Source organism: Dasypus novemcinctus, chromosome X (assembly GCF_030445035.2).
Source record: "Dasypus novemcinctus isolate mDasNov1 chromosome X, mDasNov1.1.hap2, whole genome shotgun sequence".
NCBI lineage: Eukaryota > Metazoa > Chordata > Mammalia > Cingulata > Dasypodidae > Dasypus > Dasypus novemcinctus.
The window spans coordinates 155,616,714-155,639,160 of NC_080704.1; positions in this window are offsets into that span (position 1 = coordinate 155,616,714).

Sequence of the window (22,447 nt, forward strand, 5' to 3'; positions counted from 1 at the left end):
GTGGGCTGTAAGAATGAGTGAGAAGGGCTGGGCAGGTAGAAAATTGTCCCTGGTGGGCTGTTTGAGAAAAATGTATCTGAGCACACATAGGTTGATTATTAACCTACCATACATGTCAAGCAGAGGCAGGCTATGAAGTAGAGAAAATGTGGACTTAGGCTAAAAAGCAGCGGGTATGACAAGAAGGATACACACCCACAGGGACTCTATATTCCCCTTAAACTCTACTGACAGCTCAATTGTTGATGGGATTACCTAGGCATTCATTCTCAAAATGTAAGAGTCCTTGGTGGTGATGTCACTACAAGATTGCCTTAGTTTTCCACTGAACAATAGCACTGGGCATGGGAGTACTAGGAGGTGCCCCAAGGAATCCTTTTAGTTCCAGAAATAGTCCTCTTTTCCTCCATTGTGAAGTAGAAATCTAAATTCCCTTTGATAGGAAAACTGATGCTCTCAAATAGAGGGAACTGTATCTCTCGAGAGAAATGGTGGCTCCCAGGGCATTAGGGCAGTTGAGCATGTCAAGCCCTCAACACTGTTGCAAGTATCTTTGAACATGGCCCTTCAAGCAATGAAAATTGACTGTCACTGTGGGCCCTAAGGGGAGGGGGAAATAACTATTGAATACATGGAACCAATGTAACTGTGTGGGCAATAGAATTGTTCCACAAGAGTACGCAAGGATGGATATAAGACATGTAAAATTACACCAAAAGTATATAGGGGCTGATAGGCTAAAATGTAAATCATAATGTAAAACATAAGATAACTAAAAATTTAGAAAATTGTATAGTCTAAAATATAAACCACAATGGAAACCCAAATGTTACCTTGTTTGAAAGCTATTGTCTCAATATCTGTACATCAGTTTCAGTAAATATAGTATGAATATGTAAAAAGATTATTGCTGTGGAAGGCAAAAAGGTTTTATGTTGGATATGTGGGAGTACTGTATATTGTATATATGAATTACTGTGATCTAAAACTTTTGTGAAGATAAGCTTAATAATTAGGGAAAAAAAAGAAAAAGATAGACGTAGACACTGAGAAAAAGACGGAAGTAGTTGCCTTGCCAGTTTGCATACAGGACAACACTTATTGCAGTGATGGAAAGCAAAACATCAAAAACAAAGCTTTTGTATTTTTAAATTTTTTGATACCCCAATTTGTTTTTACCTTAATTTTTCTAAATTAATATGTATTCTATATGTAACCTTTAAACTCATCACTATATTCCATTTTACTATTCATGGAACCTGGCAATATATTGGGCTTCACTTTTGAAGAAGTTTTGGATCACAGAGAGGTTCACCAATGGCAGGGGAGGAATACTGGTGTGGGATGTTACTGACAGGGGACACATGGTTGGCAGGGAGTTCTCCAGGGCATATATCCAGGGTACATAAAAATGTATGGATATTTTCATAGTGGTTACAATTAAAAACAACAACTGAGGGAATGCTGAGTTCCTAGCCAGCTCTATCACAGTCCCTAAAGGAACAGCAACAATCCCCCAAGTGCAATGGCAAAGACCAAAAAAGAAGGAAGGTCCAACAATGAGCCCTTGATACTAATGACTGTGTGATGGAGCTGGACTCAGATATGATCTTTGTCCACAAGTCTCTCCTGTTACTTTTGCCAGAACGTAGTTGGTGCTGGGGTTTAATGTATACCCAGGGGACCTGAATCTCTGGACTGACCATGTGATAGCCAGGCCCTGAGCCTCAACAGACTTGCAACTCCTACACTCTGGTTTATTGGACTAATCCCACTCATCTAACATGGCGGTGAAGGTCAACCACCACACCAGGGAGCCAAGAGTGCCTACAACTGAAAGCAGGAGAATTATATCCAGCATCCATGTGGAATCTAAGGCCCCTCTTAATATAGATGTGGAGTGGACACAACCATTCTAAGGTCCACAGGATGGAAGAATAGAGTATGGATTAGTGTGGACTTACTGATATTCTATTCATAACCTATTGTGACTAGTAATCGAAAATGTGGGGAAACGGACTTTGGCCCAGTGGTTAGGGCGTCCGTCTACCATATGGGAGGTCCGCGGTTCAAACCCCGGGCCTCCTTGACCCGTGTGGAGCTGGCCATGCGCAGTGCTGATGCGCGCAAGGAGTGCCCTGCCACACAGGGTGTCCCCCGCGTGGGGGAGCCCCACGCGCAAGGAGTGCGCCCGTGAGGAAAGCCGCCCAGCGTGAAAAGAAAGAGCAGCCTGCCCAGGAATGGCGCCGCCCACACTTCCAGAGCCGCTGACGACAACAGAAGCGGACAAAGAAACAAGACGCAGCAAATAGACACCAAGAACAGACAACCAGGGGAGGGGTGGAAATTAAATAAATAAATAAATAAATCTTTAAAAAAAAAAAAAAGAAAATGTGGTATTGGTGTGGAGAAAGTGGCCATGGTGGCTGCTGGGGGTAGGTAGGTGGAGGAAGAGATGTGATGTGGGGGCATTTTTGGGACTTGGAGTTGTCCTGTGTGGTGCTGCAGGACAGTTACTGGACATTGTATGTCCTTCCATGGCCCACTGGGTGGACTGTGGGAGAGTGTGGGCTATGATGTGGACCATTGACCATGAGGTGCAGCAGTGCTCAGAGACGTATTCACCAAATGCAATGAATGTCTCATGATGATGGAGGAGGTTGTTATGGGGGGAGGAGTGTGGTGAGGGGGGTGGGGGGATATATGGGAACCTCATATTTTTTTAATGTAACATTAAAAAAAATAAATAAATTCCCCTTGATAATCTGGGTCATTCACCCATTCAATATAGTGACTCCTTCTCAGCAATCAATTTTGGAATGCAAAGGACTGAAAATGGACAGGGGACAATGACTCAATGTCAGTTTCCAATTTAATGGAATCATTAATATATTTCATGGGAAAGGTATTCCTGCCTTTACTACTTTAACCTCCAATTCATCTAATTCTTATTTTGGTGGGAATGAAAGGAGTCACTCTTTACTCCATCCTGGCCCTTAGGGAATGGCACAGTAGGTTGTTTGCTGGTCCAGAGTGTGATCTGCATCCTGTAGGGCAGCCCTCTAACTTTGGAGGCTTCTGTCTCCCATATCATGCTATAACTGAGTTTTAACAGGCCATTCCAGCATTGTCAGATGATAGGATAGGTAGATTACAAATGAATGAGCTCATAATAAAGACATCACTTGCCATGAAAGGTGTTATTTGGACAGAAGTGATGTTTGGAGATAATCATGGTGTTGGAGAAGTTGTTCATAAGTTCAAGAACTGTGGCTCTCATAGAACACCTAAGAACAAGGAAAGCAAATCTCTACCCTGAACATATTTCTATTCTCCTGTATGAACTGCCGCTCTGTGATGAATGACTGCTAGATGCACAATGGATGCTTAGATAAAACTTAAGGAGGTACTGAAGGAGAGCCTATCATTTGCAGAACTCCAGAAAAAATGTTGTTCTCCAGAGAAATGAGTGGAATGAACCAATGCCCTCCATTCATAGTCTTCTGAACCATAAATAATTTCTGTTTATCTCCAGTGAAGCCAGTAGCTCTCTTTGTGGATGAATGCTAGATATATTGATCTTGGTGTCCCTGTTCAAGTTCAATGTGGGCATCACAGCAGTGGACACAATCACTAAGGAGAATAAACTGACAGGAGAAGTGAGCCAGCAAAGAACTCTGAAGAAGGATTCAATTTTAAGGGTGAACTTAAATTGGCAGCAGCAAGGGTGACAGAAAGAATGAGACTGGGAAGCAGAAAGTAAAAAACAGTGGTACAGGGAAGCAGACTTGGCCCAGTGGTCAGGGCATCCGTCTACCACATGGGAGGTCCGCGGTTCAAACCCCAGGCCTCCTTGTGGAGCTGGCCCATGCGCAGTGCTGATGTGCTTAAGGAGTGCCCTGCCACGCAGGGGTGTCCCCCGCGTAGGGGAGCCCCACACGCAAGGAGTGCACCCGTAAGGAGAGCTGCCCAGCGCGAAGGAGGGAGCAGCCTGCCGAGGAATGGCGCCGCCCACATGGAGAAATGACACAAGATGACGCAACAAAAAGAGACACAGATTCCCGTGCCACTGACAACAACAGAAGCGGACAAAGAAGAATACACAGCCAATAGACACAGAGAACAGACAATCAGGGTGGGGGGGAAGGGGGGAGAAAAAAATAAATAAATTTTTTTTTTTAATTTAAAAAACAAAACAGTGGTACATGACCTGATTTTTTGTGGGTTTACAATGCAAGGATTATTATAGCATCCTGAAGTTATTGCTATTCTCTCTCTAGCTTTTATGCCTTTCCCTCAGAAACCTAAATGCATCTCTCTCTGTCATTTGTCTGTCTGTTCTCAGAGGCATGTCCTGTCATATTGGTTAGCAATAAAGTAATGCATCTGGAATTCCACACAGGAGGAGACACTTCAAAACAGGTTCTGATGGGATTTCTTCTTTTGGACTAAGGAAAACATTCAAAGGTTTACTAGGGCAATGAATGCACAATTCTGTCACGAAAGCCACTGAGCATACAGAGTATAATGTACAGGGCATGAGACTGTATAACACAGTCAGCTATGTGGTAGAAGGTAGACTGTGGTTAACAGTACAAATATGAGAGTGTTCTCTAGTGAACTATAAAAAATGTACAATACTAATACATGGTGTTAATAATAGGGGATGTATGGAAAAAATATACCAAATGTAAATGATGGACCATAGTTAGCAGTAATAGTCTGATGATGTTCTTTAATAATCTGTAAAAAATGTTCCACAACAATGTAAGTTGTTATTGGTGGGGTGATGTATGGGAATTCTGCACATTGTGCATGATTGTTTTGTAAGCTCACAACATCTCTAATTTTTTTTTAAATGTTAAAGAAACAACAGGTTCTACCCAAATTGTGTAGGCACAAAAAATCACTACTAACAAAATTCACCAACTTCCGTATTCCACCTCCAAGTGTGGCTTCCTTTCTCATACTGAGCTTTATAAAATTGTATTAAGGGGTGTGCCAACAAAATGCTTAAAAATTATTACTTATTCTGAGAAATAGGCCAATTTAATGAAGAATAAAGAGGAATTCTAAGCCTATATATTTCAGTTCTGAGCTGAAATTAGGGAACAAAACTCCATGAAAGAGGATTAAAACCATTTGCAGCTTTGTGTCCATTAGTTGATATACTAAAACTGATAATCATTAACAAAAATTAAGATAGAAAGCAGAAACTTTTTATGCTGTACAGTATGACAAAATTTATTCTCAAAAAATACAAGGTGCCTTAGAAATGTTCCTACCCTTGATTCAGTAATGCTTTGTCTACGAATCTAACCTAATAGAACAGAGACAGATAAAACTTTGATGTGCAATAGTATTTACTAAAGCATGATGGTAGCATAACATTGTGAATGTAATTAAAAGTACTGAAATATATATCTGAATGTGGTTAAAAGGGAAAATGTTAGAATAATATGTATGGAAACAAAATAAGAATTTTTTAAAAATCCATGAGACTAGGGACAACCAGAACGATGGTGACAGAGTAAGGAGCTCCTAGAGTCAACTCATGCTACAGGGCAGATAGTAATCACCCAGAACTATCTGTTTGGGGGATACAGGCCATGAGAAGAGCATCCTGCAGCATCCTTGAATGAATGGAAGAAGACTGCCCATCTGCCGAGAAGATTTGTAAGTAGAGCACTCCATGCCATGGAGGCCAGTGCTCATCCTCCACTGGTAGCACAAGCTGCCTTGGGAGATATTCCATGGCTGGAATTGGAAGTTCCATTTCCCAAAAACAAGGAAGGAAGAAAAGGTTGGGCACTGACTTCAGGTACTGATTAGTAAATTTGGCTGGCTAAAGTATAATTCTAAGAACAATTAAAGTTTGAACGTGTCCAAGTCAGAAAGAGGCTAGTAGTCACCATTTTTACTCTGTCCCTGGCATGAGGGGAAGCCGGGCTGATTGAAAATCACAGTGATGGTAGGGAAAGGCTTCTTTCCACCCAGATCAGCCTGCAGTCCTAGCCTAGGCTTCAGCCCCACCTCTGGCAGGGAGGAAGCTGGTGGGACCTCACTAGCCTCTCCAGGTAACTGCAGGTACATTCAGCTGGCACAGGCTGAATAGTCAGAAGTCTACCAGGGCAATTGCAATCATTTTGAACTCACACAGTATATATTGCGGCCCACACCTGCAGCTCCATCTAGGGGTGTGAAGCTTCATCAGTCTCTCTGGGCAATTAGTCTAGGCCTGCATGACTTGGATTATTACAGACAGCTGATCTAGTACCTGACAAAGGAGAAAGGTGGGAGAAGCTTCATTGGTCCCTGGGGCAATGCAGGCAGCTTGAGACTTCACAGCTTACATCCTTGGCTCCTACTACACAACCGGCAAGGCAATAAGGGGAAGGAGGCCATAAACTAAAGAAAGAAACTGTACCCAGAATAAATACATCTAGTAAACCAGATGTCAAGACACCAACAAAAACATACAATCCATACAAAGAAACAGGAAGATACAGCCCAGTTAAAGGAAACAGATAAGACTCCAGATAACATAAAGGAGTTGAGACAACTAATCACAGATGTTCAAACAAATCTCCTTAATAAATTCCATGAGACAGTGAATGAGATTAAGGATATTAAGAAGACATTGGATCAGCACAAAGAAGTTTTTGAAAGTATATAGAAAAATGGCAGATCTTATGGGAAAGAAAGCCACAATAAATGAAGTTAGAAATACACGGGAGGCAACTAACAGAAGATTTGAGGAGGCAGAAAAAAGCATCAGTGAGCCTGAATACATGGCCTCCGAAAGCAAACAGGAAAGAACCGATGAAGAAAAGAATGGAAAAAATTGCTAAATGACAGCAAGAGAAGTGTAAATTTATGTGTCATGGGTGTCCCAGAAGGAGAAGAGAAGGGCAAAGGGGGAAAAGGAATATATGAAGAAATAATGGTTGAAAATTTCCCCACATTCTTATATTTGTACTATTAACCACATTCCTCATCCACAACAGGTTCACTATGTTATACAGTCCCATGTTTATCCTCTAGCTTTTCTTCTATTGGCATATAAACCCTAAACTTCCCCTTTCAACCACAATCACATCCGTAACATATACTTGTTATATATCCCTTCCCCTCTACCTTATTTCTGTACTTGTTACCTCTTATATCTTTATAATTCTGTGTCTAAAACCGTAGATTTATCATTACTTTTTATGCGTTTGTATTTTAGCACCTGTAGGAAGAAGTGGAATTACACCCCAAATAATAAATCACAATGATGCTATCATTTATAATTACCTAAATGCTTACCTTTACCACAGCTATTTATTTCTTTATGCCACTTTGAACCTGTCTATTATCTTTTCCTTTCAGTGTGAAAGGAATTACTCGTAGGGCAGTTCTAGTATTGATGAACTCCCTCAGCTTCAGTTTATCTGGGCATGTCTTAATCTCTCACTCAATTTTTTTCCTCATACATTTTTTTCATTTTTTATTGTATAGTTTGTAAGTAATCCCAATTTTAATAAAATTTTATAGACTGTCTAGTAGTCTCTTTTAATGATCATGTACTTGTCTTATTTTCAAGGTAATCAGCAACAGTGCCTCAGTTCCATCTTTCTAACAAGATAGTTCCATATGCCATCCATTTCCCTTTTTTTCTTAACCACATCTTCCCAGCCCAGGTCTGTATTGGTCTACCTCTGTCCTTGGACTGGATAATTTTCCAGGATGCCTGAACTCTATGGGGTATTCTTCCAGGTCTCCCTCATTTTTGAAAGAAAGTCTCACTGAATATAAAATTTTTGGTTGACAATTGTTTCCTTTCAGCTGTTGAAGTATTTCAGCCAACTTCCTTTATGCCTGCATGGTTTCTGATGAGAAATTGGCACTCAATATAATTGGAACTCCCTTGTACAAAATGCGTGCAGTTTTCAGAACTCTCTCCTTGTCATTTGCATTCAATACTGTGATCAGTATATGATGCAGTGTATTTTTCTTCATATTTATCCTGTTTTGTGTTCTCTGACTTTCTTGGATGTGCATATTCACATCTGTTCTCTGTCATTTCTTTGTATATTCTTTCTGCCCCTTTCTCTCTTTCTTCTTCTTCTGGAATTCCCATAATGCACATATTGGTACACCTGGTGGTGTCCCAGAGGTGTCTTATGCTATTTTCTCTTTTTGTAATTCTTTTTCCTTTCTGCTTCTCAGCCTGACTCATTTCAAGTGTCTGGTCTTCGAATTCACTGATTCTTTCGTCTGCCACCTCCAATCTGCTCTTGAAACACTCCTGGGAATTTTTCATTTCCATAATTGTGATCTTCAACTCCAGTATTTCTGATTTCCTTTTTCAAATTTCTACCTCTTTATTAAGATTCTCATATTACTCATTCATTGTTTTCCTGATATCCTTTAGTTCATTCTCTGTATTTTCCTTCATCTCCATGGGCATTTTTAAGATTTTTTTTAAAAGGCTTTATTTGGTATGCCCCCATTTGGATATCTGTTGGTGTTTTCTGGAATTTTATCCTCTTCCTTAGGATGGGCCATCATTTCTTGTTTCTTTGTTTTGTACTCTTTTGTTACAGAATGTACATTTTAATACTTTAAAAGTTAACTCAGGGGTTTATTCGCTGAGATGTGTGTTTCTTGATTTTGTAGCAAGGTGGTGATAAGACAGATTTTCTGGAGCTTCAGCCCTCCTATCAGGAAGGTCTGCCCAAGGCCAATGCAGTGTCTCTCTGCTCCTGTGTCTTGTCATGGGCTTTTGCTTGTTAGTTAGAGTTCCCCTGTTTACAGGAGCTTGGTTGTCCCCTCTGTTTCCCAGTAGACAGGACTCCTCCCTCCTCTGGGTGTCTAAAGCTGGCAAGCCTTTATCCCAGACTATCTACCTCTATAGACTCCTTTTGATGTCTCAAGCTGTTTTTGCCTGCAGGACAAATTCTGGGAGGAGAGACATGCCGGAGAAGATAGTCCCAGCCAAAACTGGCCCAGGGACCCACAAAAGGCGTGCAGACTGGCTCCAAAGTGCCCTGAGAAGGGTATCAGAAAGGGCACCAAGAACATCCCCCACTGCTCCCCAAACCTGAGCTCTCTTGGCCTGTCCAGTAAATGCAGCCCTGGCAACTAATTTCCCCTCCACAGCCCTGAGGAAGCACAGCATCTTTAAGTCTCCTCCACTGTGGTCTCTGTCTGGCAGGTTGAAACAATGGCAGCCATCAGAGCCAGGCCTCCAGTGATCCAAAGTTGCTCATCAAAAATCAGTGATCTTGGGAAAAGTGGACATGGTGGACGATGGGTATGGGGAAAGGCAGGAAGAGATGAGAGGTGGAGGCGTCTTTGGGACATGGAGCTGCCCTGGATGGTGCCTCAGAGGTAATCACCGGACATTGTAAATCCTCACAGGGCCCACTGGATGGAATGGAGGAGAGTGGGGGCCATGATGTGGACCATTGTCTATGAGGTGCAGAGGTGCCCAAAGATGTACTTACCAAATCCAATGGATGTGTCATGATGATGGGAACGAGTGTTGTTGGGGGGGGGAGAGGGGGGGTGGGGGGGTGGGGATGAATGAGACCTCACATATATATTTTTAATGTAACATTATTACAAAGTCAATAAAAAAAATTAATTAAAAAAAAAAAAAATCAGTGATCAACTGTGTCCGCACCTGGTCTTGGGAAAGAGGAATTTGATGGCTCTTTCTGTCACCAGCGAGCTAGCCAGGGACTGGACCCCAAGGTAACCTGCCATGACAATGGGGAATAGGCACTGGTAGCCTCCCTCAGAGAAGGCAATTTACTGTTCTTTACCATGTTTAGCCTCTTCCTCCCACTCTTTTTGGGTGCTGTATAGTGTTGTTCTGGTCTCCAGAATTTCAAAATAGTTGTTCTGACAGCTGCTGCCTGTTTAATAGTTGTTCTGGTGGAAGGACTGAGCTCTGGAGTTCCCTGCTCCACCAAATTCCCACAGTCCATGAACACATACTTTTTTCCTTAAACTTTTTATTTTGAAATAATTTCACACTTACAGGATTGTTTCAATAATGATACAAAACTCATAAAGAGAACTACAACATGCCCCCACCAGATACACAGATTCACCAATTTTATCATTTGGCCACATTTGCTCTACCTATCTATATATCCATTTATCCATCTATCAATCCTATCTATCTATCTCTCTCTCTATCAATCAATTTTCTAAGCATTTGAGAGTAGGTTGTATACATCATGGTCCTTGAACACATAATATATCCATGTACCTTTCCTAAGAACAAGGATATTAACTTATATAAAGACTTTAAGTACAACTATCAAGTTCAATAACTTTAACATTGATGTAAACCTTTCAATGTATATTTCAAGTTTTGCATATATTTGAATAATGTCCTTTTAGGACTTTTCTTCTCCATTACTGGATCTAGTTCAGCATCATGCATTGCTCTTAATTGTCTTTGTCTCTTTAGCTGCTCTTTTACTTTTTAACGTGGGAACACATGTACAACATAAACTTCACAACTCAGCAACTCCAAAGCATACCATTCAGGGGGATTAATCACATTTACGATGTTGTGTTACACTCACCACCATCTATTACCAGAAACCCCACACAGAAACCCTACAACCATTATGCATTAACTCCCCATTCCCCATCCTCCTGCCCCCCAGTATGCTGTACTTCTACTTTGTCAATATGCATTTTTAAAAGATTTTTATTTATCCCCCCCTTGCTGCTGCTTGCTGTCTTCTGTGTCCATTCACTGCATGTTCTTCTGTGTCTTTTTGTCTTCCTTTGTTGCATCACCTTGCCGCACCAGCTCTCCACAGGCATAAGCTGTCAGCTCTCTGCGGGCGCGGGCCAGCTTGCCTTCACAAGGAGGCCCTGGGAAGTGAAACTCCCATATGGTAGATGGGAGCCCAATCGGTTGAGCCACATCCACTTCCCTGTCTCTATGCATTTTTATATTCTAGCTATTTCATATAAATGGATTCATACAATATATGTCCCTTTGTATCTGACTTAATTCACTCAACATGATGTCTTCAACATTAATTCATATAGGTACATGTAGCCGAACTTCATTTTTAAGGCTGATTAATAATATTCCGTTGTATGAATATGCCACATTTTGTTTATCCATTCATCTGCTAATGGACATTTGGGTTTCTAACACCTCCTGGCTATTGTGAATAATGCTGCTATGAACATTGTTATACAAACATCTGTCCTAGTCCCCACTTTGAATTCTTTGGGGATATATAATCTAGGAGTGGGATTGCCAAATCATATGATAGTTCTATATTTAAATTTTTGAGGAATTGCCAAACTGTTTTCTACAGGGGCTGCACCATTTTACATTTCAACCAACAATGTATAAGGGCTCCTATTTCTCTGCATCCTCATCGACACTTATAAGTTTGTGGGATTTAAAAAAAATAATAGTCAATCTAATGGGAGTGAGGTGATCTCTTGTGGTTTTGATTTACATTTCCCTAATGATGGCTAATGATGTTGAACATCTTTTCATGTGCTTATCGCCTATTTTATATCTTCTTTGGAGAAATGTCTATTCAAATCCTTGGCCCATTTTTTAGTTGGGTTATTTGTCTTTTTTGTTGTTGAATTGTAGGATTTCTTTACATAGTCTGGATATTAAACCCTTATCAGATATATGGTTTCTAAATATTTTCTTCCAGTTGGTTGTCTTTTCATTTTCTTGATAATGTCCTTAATATTCAGAAAAGCTTTTCATTTTTATGAACTCTAGGTTATCTACTTTTTTCTTTTGTTGCTTATGCTTTTGGAGTAAAGGCAAAGAATCTATTGTTTAGGAATCCTAAGGGTTAGAAACCTGAGCATCATCCTTTTCATTTTTGATTTATTTAAAGATTTTTTATTTTTTTATCTATTTCTCTCCCCTTCTCCCCCATTGTCTGCTCTGTCTATTCACTGCGTGTTCTTTTGTGTCTGCTTGCATTATCCAGCGGCACTGGGAAACTGTGTCTCTCTTTTGTTGCATCATCTCGCTGCATCAGTTCTCCATATGTGCGGTGCCACTCCTGGGAGGGCTGTGCTTTTATCACACGGGGCACATTCCTTGCATATGGGGCACCCGTACACGGGGACGCCCCTGCATGGCACAGCACTTGCACACCACAGCACTGCATGTGGGCCAGCTCACCACACAGGTCAGGTGGCCCTGGGGATCGAACCCTGGACACTCCATATGGAAGACAGACACTATCAGTTGAGCCACATCCACTTCCCCTGAGCATCATCCTTAACAACCTTCTCAACTCTCCCACATATACCAAGTCTTGTCCATCCTATCTCCCAAATTTATCCACTTCCTTCCATCACTACTGCCACCATCCTATTCCAACCTAACATCATTTCTCTCCTCAGCTGTTACAAATATCCTCCTTCCTGGTCTCCCTGCTTCTGGCTTCACCCTTTGCTGCAATCAAAACAATCTTGCCCAAACACAAATCCTGCCTCATCACTCCCCTGCTTAAAAGCTTGCAAAGGTTTCTCATTGCACCTGGGAGAAAGTTCAAAATCATTAACTGCATTAATAAATATTGTATGCTTTCACTTATATGATACACTAAGAATAAACAAATATATAGATACAGGGAGTAGGTTATAGGTTATCAAGGGTAGGGGTGGGAAGGGGAAGTTATTGCTTTATGGACACAAAGTTTCTGCTTGGGATAATGAAAATCTTTTATAGTATTGCTATCACAATATTGTGAATGTAACTGATATCACTGAAATTTACACAATAGTTGTTAAAACAGGAAATTTTGTGTTGTATATGTTACTACAATGAATTTTTTAAAATGTGGTATATCCATACAATGGAATATCACAAATCAGTAAAAAGGAATGATGTTCTGATACAAGAAAAAACATGTAAGAACCTTGAAAGCAGTATGCTGAGGGAAATAATACAAAACAAAATATCGTATGATCCCATTTATATGAAATCTTTAGAATAATCAAATTGTGATGACAAAGTTTGTAATGGATGGTGATGTTGATAGTACAACATTGTGAATATATTTGCTACCATTGTGTGTGTGTGTGTATATATATATATATAAAACAACATGAAAAGGTAAATTGTTAGAGAATAACAAACCATGCAAATAAACAGCAAAATAAAGCTAATGTGGGTATATTAGTATCAAACAAAATAAGCTTTAAGGCAGAAAGCATTATTAGAGATAAATAGTGTCACTTCATGATTATAGAAGGCTCAATTCATCAGGAAGATATTAAAATTTCTAGACATTCAATAGTATAGATTTATAATATAGACAGCAGGAATGGACAGAACTAAAAGGAGAAATAGAGAACTTGACAATCATGGTGGGGATTTAAACACACCTTTACTGGTAATTGCAAAATCAAGCAGAAAATGACAGTAGCTAAAATAGGCATATCAGACTAGACAGGAAATTCTTGAAAAGGGGGAGGAATATATGTGACAGATTGTCTGTAAGAGATAGATAACAACAATTTCTCCTATGTGTGAATCATATGCTATTCTTCTTATAAGGATGTTGAGTCTATTTCCCCTCCACCGAATCCAGGCTGGCAGTGTGACTTTCTTTGCAATAGGCAGTTCCAGATTTAGCCCTTAAGAGGATTAAGGGCTTCTACTTTTGTTCTCTTGGATTCGTGAGCCACGATGTAAGAAGTTCAATCACACAACTGAAAAGAAAGACCCATCCATATCCCAGGCCACCCCATATGAGGAACATGTGAGTAAATCCACCATAGACTTTGCAGACCAAGCCAAACTCCCAAATGAATGCATCCACATGAATAATCCCAGTTGATACCTCACAGACAGAAGGACCACCTGGCTGAGATTAGCCAACCCACTGAATCATAGAAAAATTAAATAGTTGTTGTTTTAAGTCATCAAGTCTTGGGATAATTTGTTTTGCATCTGGATATAACTGAGAAAGAAATTGCTATTGGAAGTGTGGTTCTGCCATTATAGAAACCCAAAACATGTGGCACTGGATTTTGGACTGGGAAGTTTGTAAAAGCAGGTCCATTCATAAATGGATCCTAAAAAGCCATTGGAAAATTAATGTCTATGTTCAATGATATGAAAATTTCACTAGTATGTATAATATGAAAGCCCATGTAAAGGAGAACGAAATTCTATTCTTTCTTCAAGGTTTCACTGAGTACTCATATGCTCTATGAAGAAATCCCTGTTTTACAGAGGAAACTGTGGTACTGAGAGATAAAATAACTTGATTAAGATCACGGAGGTACAACAGTTTAAATATAGAGGTGGGGTAAGATGGTGGCTGAGTGAGTGCACCTTATAGTCTCTCCTGCAAAGAAGCGGCTGGGCAGCGTTAGAAATTCTTCAGGACCAGGCTGTTTCGGGATTTTGCAGGTCAGGAGGTGTCTGGACATTGATTTGGTGGGACGGTAACCGAGAAGATTTGTGTAAAAGGTATTTTGAGGCTCTCTTACACGGAGTTAGGGGCTGTGTGCAGGACGCTCCCCCCTGGGTCTGGCGGCACCGCGGCACTGTGGCGGCGATTCCTGGAGGCTCTGCAGTGCTGGGGAATTCATAAGCCCTGAGCGGGCTTTTCAGGGCCTTGCAGGGCAGGAGGACTTCGGAAACCGATTTGGTAAAACAGACGGAGTTTTTTGCGAGGAGGGGAATTTTGGATTTCTGACACAAATAATAGCGCTTCCGGCTAGAGCCCCGCCCCCTAGGCCTGGCTGCCGATCCACAGCATCCTTAAATCGCTCACATTTATTGTGAGCATCACCAGGAGGCTGTTTCGGGAGCTTGCAGAGTGGGAGGCGTCTGGAAGCCAATTAGGTGAATATTTTGTGAGGCATGGGATTTTGGGTTTCTGACACTGATATCAGCGCTTCGGGCTAGAGCCCCGCCCCCTAGGCCTGGCTGCTGATCTGCAGCATCCTTAAATTGGCTGCAGTATAGAGGCGCCCCCAGCTGGCTGTTTCGGGGGCTTGCAGGGCGGGAGGTGTCCTGAAGTCGAATTGGTGATACAGCGACAGAAGAGACTCTAGTGAGAGGGGAAATTGTGGGTTTCTGACACATAGGTCAGAGTTTGTGGATTGGACCCCCCCCCCCCCACATAGGGCTGGCACCCAGCTGCGGGGATCCCTGAAGGCTGTGTTTCACTGCGGTGCTCCCAGGCTCCCTGTTAACCGGATTTGAGATTGCCAGGTCTGTGTCCCCTAAACCCTGGTGGCCCACACCCCAGAGTCTCACGCCTCTTGAGTCTGCAATATCACAGACTTCCCATCCCTGAATCCACCACGCCCTGAGGTCCATCTGAGGTCCTTGATTGTCCTAGCCCTCAACGTTTGCGTTTTTTTTTTCTCTTTCCTTTTTCTCTCTCTTTTTTTAAATTTTAATATTAGTTTTTTATTTTTTATTTCTTATTGTCCTGGTTGCTAATATTGCATTATTGCCTAGTCTGTTCTCCCATTGTATCCCCCAAGGTCTTTTTTTTTCATTTATTTAGGGGTTTTCTGTTGTTGCTGTTGTTGTTGTTCTCTATCTTCTTTTCTTTTCCTTACTTGTTCCCCTCCCTTTTCTTTACCCACCCCCCCCTTTTTCTTTCTTTCCTTTTTTTTTCTCTTGTCCCTCATTTTCTTCTTATTTTATTTTATCTTAATCATACAATAGGTGCTGCAGGGAACACCTCACATTCGCTGGGTTTCCTCATCCTCCATTGCCTCATTTCTGTGTGAATTGATTTTGGCTACCTACACAATCCCCTTTCCCCCACATCTTGATATCCTCCATCATCTACTGTCTCTCCTATACTCCACCTCCCTTTCTTTGATCCCCAAATTGTCTAACTTTTCATTTCTAGTACCTTTGTTTTGTTTTCTGTCTTTTATCCACTCTTGAAACTACTGTCTTTCTTTTCTCTTTCCCTCTCTCACGAAAACACTAGCTTTTTAATTCATACCATATCCCTCCCATATTCAGTCAACTAACTCATTATAGGTACTCTACTTACTGCTATAACTCCACACAACTTACATGAATCTAATATCCATCCTCCCAGACCTCATATTGTTGCTCTGTTAACATTTATTACCAATACTTCTTTACACATTTCCCTTTCTTACACAATTGCCTTTCCCTGGCCCTAATATTTTCCTTAAAAGTGAACTCAGCCAGCAATAAGAAATTAGAATAAGAAGAACAAAGTGACAAAGAGAAGATATAACACTTACACAAAAACAACAGCTAATTAATCCCCAAGATTAGACAAAGAAGCTAAGAAACTGATTAAACCCGTCAAGATAAAATGATGACCAGACAGCAACAAAAAACTACAAACCAAACCAATAATCAGGAAAACATGGCTGAATCCAATGAACAAACTAAAAACCAGGAAAGGGAGCAGAACTTTGCACAAGTAATTAAAGATCTCAGAACATATATCAGAGACAAATTAAATGAAGTAAAGGAAGAGGTCAACAATATGAAGAAAACACTTGGAGAGGAAATTGCAGACATATGCAAAAAGATAACAGATATGATGGGAATGAACAACACAGTTCAAGAAAGCAAAAATACACTCACAGAAAATAGCAACAGAATAGAAGAGGCAGAGGAGAGAATTAGTGATGTGGAAGACAGTACATCAGAAATCAAACACATAGTAAAATTGATCGATAAAAAGATAGAAAAAATCCAGCTAGGACTTAGGGACCTGAATGACAATGCAAAACGCACAAATATATGTATTATAGGCATCCCAGAAGGAGAAGAGAAGGGAAAGGGGTCAGAAGGAGTGTTGCAGGAAATAATGGCTGAAAACTTCCCATCTACTGAAAGAGACAGATGTACATATCCAAGAAGCACAACGCACCCCAAACATCATAAACCCCAACAGGCCCACCCCAAGACATATACTTGTCAAATTATCCAACGCTCAAGACAAAGAGAAAATTCTAAAAGCAGCAAGACAAAAGAAAACCATCACATACAAGGGAAGCTCCATAAGATTAAGTGCTGATTTCTCCTCTGAAACCATGGAGGCAAGAAGGCAGTGGTAATGATACAGTCAAGGTACTAAAAGAAAAAAATTTCCAACCAAGAATACTCTATCCAGCTAAACTAGCATTCAGAAATGATGGAGAGTTCAAAATATTCACAGATAAACAGAAATTGAAAGAGTATGCCAACAAGAAACCTTCCCTTCAAGAAATTCTAAAGGGAGTTCTGCAGGAAGAAAGAAAAAACAGGACAGGCAGAGTTGGAGGAGAGTGTAAGAGCAACAAAAAAGACAAAAAGAGAAGAAAAGAAAAACAAACAAAATATGACAAACACAAGTCCAATCAAAATATGGCTAACATAAATAATTCCTTGAAAGTAATAACACTGAATGTCAAGGGATTAAATTCACCTATCAAAAGATTCAGACTGGGACAATGGATAAGGAAATATGACCCATCTATATGCTGTCTACAAGAGACACATCTTAGACTCAGAGATTCATGGAGGCTGAAAGTGAATGGTTGAAAAACAATCTTACAAGCAAACAATTACCAAAAAAGGGCAGGAGTAGCTATATTAATATCAGACAAAATAGACTTTAAATGCAAAACAATTGTGAGAGACAAAGAAGGATACTACATATTAGTGAAAGGGACAATCTCTCAAGAAGAAGGAACAATCATAAATATTTATGCTCCTAACAATGGTGCCTCTAAATACGTGAGGCAAACGTTAGAAAAAGCACGTGAAAGAATAGATGCATCTACTATTATAGTGGGGGATTTTAATACACCACTATCAACTCTGGACAGAACATCTCAAAAGAGAATCACAAAAGAAACAGAATATTTGAACTGTATATTAGAGGAGCTGGATCTAATAGACATATACAGATCATTACACCCAAACACAGCAGGATATACATTTTCCTCAAGTGCACATGGAACATTCTCCAAGATAGACCATATGCTAGGCCACAAAGAAAGGCTTAATGAATTCAGAAAGATCAAAATCATACAAAATAATATCTCTGACCACAGTGGAGTGAAGCTAGAAATCTGCAAGGGCCAGAGGCCCAGATTTCACAACAAGATATGGAAATTAAACAGCACACTCTTAGAAAAACAGTGGGTCAAAGAGGAAATCTCAAAAGAAATCAATAACTACCTTGAAATAAATGATAATGATAACAAAACATACCAAAATTTATGGGATGCAGTGAAAGCAGTACTGAGAGGGAAATTTATAGCCATAAATTCATATATCAAAAAAGAAGAAAGAGCAAAAATTGAAGAACTAACTGCACATTTGGAGGAATTAGAAAAAAACAACAAAGTAATCCCACAGGAAGAAGAAGGAAGGAAATAACAAAGATAAGAGCAGAACTAAATGAAATAGAAAATAAGAAAGCACTTGAAAAGATAAACAAGACCAAGAGGTGGTTTTTTGAGAAGATCAATAAAATTGACAAACCTTTAGTGAGACTAACAAAGAAAAAAAGAGAGAAGATGCAAATACACAAAATAAGAAATGAGAAAGGAGATATCACCACTGACCCCACAGAAATAAAGACTATCATAAGAGGATACTTTGAAAAACTATATTCCAACAAAAATGACAATTCAGAGGAAATGGACAAATTCCTAGAAACACATAAGCAGCCTATACTGACAAAAGAAGAAATTGATGATCTCAACAAACCAATCACAAGTAAAGAGATAGAATCAGTCATTAAAAAACTACCAACTAAAAAGAGCCCAGGGCCAGATGGCGTCACAGGTGAATTCTACAAAATATTCCAGAAAGAACTAACACCAATCCTGCTGAAACTCTTCCAAAAAATCAAAACAGAAGGAACATTGCCTAGCTCCTTCTATGATGCCAACATTATCCTAGTACCAAAGCCAAACAAAGACTCCACAAGAAAGGAAAATTACAGACCAGTTTCACTAATGAACCTAGATGCAAAAATACTTAACAAAATACTTGCTAATTGTATGCAACAACACATTAAACGAATTATACACCACAACCAAGTGGGATTCATTCCAGGTGTGCAACGATGGTTCAACATAAGAAAATCAATCAATGTAATACACCATATAAACAGAGTGAAGGAAAAAAATCATATGATTATATCTATAGATGCAGAAAAAGCATTTGACAAAATACAGCACCCTTTCTTGATAAAAACACTCCAAAAGATCAGAATACAAGGGAATTGTTGAACATGATAAAGAGTATATATGAAAAAACCACAGCCAACATCATTTACAATGGAGAAATCCTAAAATCCTTCCCTCTAAAGTCAGGAACAAGACAAGGATGCCCACTCTCTCCCCTTCTATTTAACATCGTCTTAGAAGTACTTGCTCGAGCACTGAGGCAAGAACCAGATATAAAAGGCATTCAAATTGGAAAGAAAGAAGTCAAAATTTCATTATTTGCAGATGACATGATCCTATACATAGAAAACCCTGAGAGATCTACAACAAAGCTTCTAGAACTCATAAGTAAGTTTAGTAAAGTTGCAGGTTATAAGATCAATGCACAAAAATCAGTAGCATTTCTGTACACCAATAATGAGCAAGATCAGGAGGAAATCAAGAAACAAATACCATTCACAATAGTAAATTAAAAAGTCAAGTATTTAGGAATAAATTTAACTAAAGATGTAAAAAACTTATACACCGAGAACTATACAAGACTGTTCAAGGAAATCAAAGAAGACCTAAATAAATGGAAGACTATTCCCTGTTCATGGATAGGAAGACTAAATATTATTAAGATGTCTATCCTACCAAAACTGATCTACACATTCAATGCAATCCCAATAAAAATCAACACAACCTTCTTTAAGGAACTAGAAAAACTAACTATGAAATTTATTTGGAAAGGAAAGAGGCCCCGAATAGACAAAGACATATTGAAAAAGAAAAACGAAATTGGACGAATCACACTACCTGACTTCACAATATACTACAAAGCTACAGTAATGAAAACATCATGGTATTGGCATAAGGAGAGACACACAGACCAAAGGAGTCAAATTGAAAGTTCTGATATAGAATCTCATATATATAGCCATATAATATTTGATAAAGCCACCAAACCCTCTCAACTGGGAGAGAATGGCCTATTCAACAAATGGTGCCTGGAGAACTGGATATCCATAAGTAGAAGAATGAAAGAGGACTACCATCTCACACCTTATACAAAGATCAACTCAAGATGGATCAAAGACCTAAATATAAGAGCCAAGACCATAAAGACCTTGGAAAGCAGTGTAGGGAAACATCTACAAGACCTTGTAATAGGAAATGGCTTCATGAACATCACACCAAAAGCACGAGCAGCAAAAGAACAAATAGATAAATGGGACTTCCTCAAAATTAAAGCCTTCTGCACCTCAAAGGAGTTTGTCAAGAAAGTAAAAAGGGAGCCTACAGAATGGGAGAAAATATTTGGCAACCATATATCCGATAAGAGACTTATAACTTGCATATATAAAGAACTCCCATGTCTTGAAAATAAAAAGATAAACAACCCATTTAAAAAATGGGAAAAAGATTTAAACAGACACTTCTCCAAAGAAATACAAATGGCTAAAAAGCACATGAAAAAAATGCTCCTAATCATTAGCTATCAGGGAAATGCAAATAAAAACTACAATGAGATACCATCTTACTCTGATAAGATTGGCAGCTATGAAAAAAACAGAAGAATACAAATGCTGGAGAGGATGTGAAGAAATGGGAACACTCATCCACTGCTGGTGGGAATGCAGGAGGATCCAACCATTCTGGAGGACAGTTTGGCGGTTTCTCAAAAAACTAAACATAGATTTGCCATATGACCCAGCAATTCCACTGCTGAGTATATACCCAGAAGAACAGAAAGCAAGGACACAAACTGATATATGCACACCAATGTTCATAACAGCATTGTTCACTATCGCCAAAAGTTGGAATCGACCCAAATGTCCATCAACAGATGAGTGGATCAATAAAATGTGGTATATACATACAATGGAATACTACTCGGCTTTAAGAACAAATATACTACAAACACACGTGATAACATGGATGAATCTTGAGAACCTTATGTTGAGTGAAGCAACCCAGGCATTGAAGGACAAATACTACATGACCTCCATGATATGAAATAAGCAAGCTGCCTCAGAAAGCTAGAGACTGGAAGATAGGCGTACAGGAAATCAGGGGGTAGAGGAAGAATGTAAGCTGGCATCAACATGGGTGAAATCTATGATAAGCTGGAGGTAAGTACGTGTCCAAGAAAGGGATAAAATGGGGCATAGGGTTACCTTTGGGTGGGCTTTGGGGGTTTGAGGGGGGCTAGGGATGGGCAGATGGGTAATATTGCCCACGAAATTGGGGGGAGGGTGGGGCAACACATGAAAATATCTAACCTTTAAACTCACCGCTATATTCCATTTTACTATTTAAGGGAACCTGGCATTATATTGGGCTTCACTTTTCAGGAAGTTTTGGATCACAGAGTGGTTCAACAATGGCAGCGGAGGAATACTGGTATGGGATGTCATTGACAGGGGACATATGGTTGACAGGGAGTTATACAGGGCATGTGTCCAGGGTGCATGGAAATGTTTGGATATACTAATAGTGGAAACAATTAAAAACAACAGCTGGGGGGGTACTGGGTTCCTGGCCAGGGGGGCTCTGTCATGGTCCCTAGAGGAGCAGCGGCAGTCCCCCAGGTGCAACAGCAAGGATCAGGAAGGAATGAGGGTCCAACAGTGAGCCCCTGATACTAATGACTATGCTTGTGAGCCTATACACCTGAAATAAGAACAAGGCCTAGAGCAGCACTGTGCCTAAGAGTTCCCTCCTGACAGCCTCCGTGCTACTCAAATGTGGCCAGTCTCAAAGCCAAACTCAGCATGTAAATGCAATGCCTTCCCCCCAGTGTGGGACATGACACCTGGGGATGAGCCTCCCTGGCACCGAGGGATCACTACCAAGTACCAACTTATGACGTAACTAGAAAATGACCTTGAATTAAAGGTTCAACGTGGACCAGCAGAATATCCCTGTCGACATATAATAACAGGAATTAAAAATGCTGTTTGACCTAAATTAAGGGGGAAATGGAAAGGACAAATGAGTTTATATGGCTGTGAGTCTCTAAAAAAGAGTCTGGAGGTTGTCAGAAGGATTGGCCTTATGCACACCTGAGCAGAGTCTCAGAGACAGATATAGTAGATACAACCCCAGGTATTGGTTCTTTTGAGGACTAAAGAGACCCACAGGTTTTATGGTCATGGCAGATGGAGTTCACTGCCATGTCAGTCAGCCCTTCTTTGGAGTTGGTGTTTCTGTGTGATGGAGCTGGACTCAGATGTGATCTCTTTTCACAAGCTTTCCTGCTACTTTA